Source organism: Gekko japonicus, unplaced genomic scaffold (assembly GCF_001447785.1).
Source record: "Gekko japonicus isolate JY-2015 unplaced genomic scaffold, Gekko_japonicus_V1.1 scaffold358, whole genome shotgun sequence".
Lineage (NCBI taxonomy): Eukaryota > Metazoa > Chordata > Lepidosauria > Squamata > Gekkonidae > Gekko > Gekko japonicus.
Window position 1 is genome coordinate 163330 of NW_015161962.1, and position 2748 is coordinate 166077.

The 2748-nt window shown below is 62.0% G+C and overlaps 1 protein-coding gene across 1 annotated transcript in view; it reads right to left on the minus strand.

The window, feature by feature from the left end:
- The window catches only part of CRABP2 (cellular retinoic acid binding protein 2), a 13301-nt gene that overhangs the window by 4963 nt on the left and 5590 nt on the right, over nucleotides 1-2748 (minus strand). The window lies entirely within an intron of this gene.

Sequence of the window (2748 nt, forward strand, 5' to 3'; positions counted from 1 at the left end):
CAAAGTGGCTGGCCTCCTCCTCCTCTCCTCCACGCCACGTCCCTTGGCAAACATGGCCACGTTTGGAGCCAGCTTGGTGTCGTGGTCGAGTGCGCGGACTCTAATCTGGGAGAACCAGGTTTGATTCCCCCACTCCTCCACTTGCACCTGGGCTGGATGACCTTGGGCAAGCCATAGCTCTGATAAGAGCTGTTCTTGAAATAGAGCCGTTTCTGTCAAGAGCTCTCTCAGCCCCCACCCACCCCACAGGGTGTCTGTTGTCTAATCTGGGAGAACCAGGTTTGATTCCCCACTCCTCCACTCGCACCTGCTGATGTGACCTTGGGCAAGCCCTAGTTCTGGCAAGAGCTGTCCTTGAAAAAGAGCAGTTTCTGTCAAGAGCTCTCTCAGCCCCCCCACCTGCCTCACAGGGCGTCTGTCTGTTGTGGGGAGGGGGAGGGGAAAGGGGTTTGTGAGCCCCTCTGAGACTCCTCCTTCGGGTAGTGAAGGGCCGTGGGGTATTGATCCAATCTCTTCCTCTTCGTCTTTAGAACCATAGAATTGGAAGGGACCTCGTCTAGTCCAACCGCCTGCACAAGGCAGGAGATTCACAAGTGCCTCCCCCTCCACACACACACACACACACCCCGCAGTGACCCCTCCCCCACGGCCAGACTGAAACCCCGCCCTCCCCAGGCTCCACCCCCAAATCTCCAGGAATCCCCCCTCCTGGGGTTGGCGGCCCGAGGGAGCAGTGTGGCTCCTCCCAGCTCCTCCGGGCAGGCAGGGACCTATGCTGTCTGTCTGTGTCTGTCTGTCTGTGTGTGGGGGTGGGGGGGGCCTGGCGAATGGGACCTGCCGGGTCTTGCTAAGGCAGAACCAGGCAGAGGCGGGTGGTGATCCTGGGGCAGGGCTGACTCCTGTCACCCTCCTTGACGGGAACTGTCTTCTCCTCCTCAGCATCTGGCGGGCAAGTTGCACAACCCCCTCCATCCAAAGAACCCATTGACACCCATTGGCAGAAGTGTGCAGTTGTGCAACAGGCTGACAGAACACAAAAGGACTCCGCGTCAGTCGCCCCGCTGAGTCCCCCCCCCCCAGGATCCCAGGCAGCTTCCAGTGGGGCAGCCCCACAGCTCTGGGGAGGGGGCTCTTGCGCAGTGGCGGGGCTCTGGCTTGGCAGGCAGAAGCCCCCCCCCCGTTCAGTCCCCAGAAGCATCGCAGGTTGCAAGGGCCTGGGGGAAGGGGGAGGGGGGGAGCAGGCGGACCTTGATGGAGCAAGGGGAGGGGGGCTGACTCGGGGAAAGGTGGCCCCCCCCCCGCATGATGTGTTCAGGCTCGAGGCCATGGGACTACTCAAGTGGTGGCGCCTCCTTTACTCTCCCCCCATTAGGGACAGAGTTTACAGTCAGATAAAACCAAGGGGGAGACTCCCAGGAAAACAGCGCTGCCGGATCAAGGCCTCACCTAGGATTGGGGGGGGGGGCCTTAAATGTGTTCCGTTCAGAGTCTAGGAACTCCTCAGCCTGCAGATGTTCCCTCTAAGCTGTGGAGTCTTGCGAGCAAAAATTATACTCTGTGAGCTCCTGGCATTGAAGTTGTGAGCCAGCGATTTGGCCGCTGCATCAATTAGTTGGTTCTGGAGCCCCATCCTTCCTGAGCGAAGACAGAAATGTGTGAGCCGGAGGCTAAAGAACTGTGAGCTAGGTCACACTCACTCAGCTCAGAGGGAACACTGCAGTGCAGATGAGTCTCTCCTTCCCCGGTCAGGCTGGGGCAGCAGGGGGCCCACGGGAGAGCCATCCATGGAGCCTCGCCCGTTTGGAAGGAGAAATGGGTGCAGACGTTCCGCCCCTCTCCCCCTCGGGGGACAGTTATTGTTAAAGGGAAAGGCTGTTGCCAAACCCAGGGCCCTGCCGAGGCACGGGCCGTGCCAAGTTTCCATCGGGAGGGAAGACCGGTTGCAAGATGTGAACAAAGGCTTTCGTTTCACGAAGGGAGTGGCGAGGTTAAGGCCCCGGTGCAAAAATGGCCGCCCGCTGGTAAGAACACAAAAGCACCCGCCGCTGGTCCTCAGGGGGGCTGCCCCAGAGCAGCGGCTTGGAATGTCACGCGCTCGGCCAGGCGAGGGAGAGTCAGCCCCCCCAACTGCCAAGGAGAGTCAGGGGGGGGGAGTTGTCCAGTTTCTCGGGCCGGAAGGCACAGCCTCCTGCCCCCGTGGAGAAAGGCCAACTGGCCCCAGCAAGGCAGGTGCCCCGGCCGGCTCCTCTCCTTGCCACGGTGGCACCGGGTGGGAGAGACGGGCAGAGAGCCACTCGTGGCCAGACAGCCAGTCCCGGGGCACCCAGCCCAGCGGACACCCCACGGCCAGAACCCCTGGCTCTGCTGGTGGGCGCGGGTCCCCTTGGGCGGCCCTGGCCAGCTCCCATCGATAGCCAGCAGCAGCGGGGCACCCTCTGTGGCTCCAGAGAAAGGGGGGGGAATCTGTCTAAAACCCCTTCCTCGCCTTGCCTGGCCCAGCCTGCCCCGGCCACATCCAAGCAGAGGAGACCCACCTAGCTTGTCAGCGCTGGCTCTGGAAACATCTCTCCTTGATCCTGGGCCTCTCCAAACAGCCCCAGCCCAGAGAGGCGTGGGGGGGAGGGGGGAGGGCTCTCTCTCTCTCTCCCTCCAAAATGTAAAGATGCCCATAAAACTCCTCCCTAGGCAAGCACCAAGGCCGGGCTGCTGCCTCCGCGTGGGGAAGATGGAGGGGTTGGGGGGGGGCGG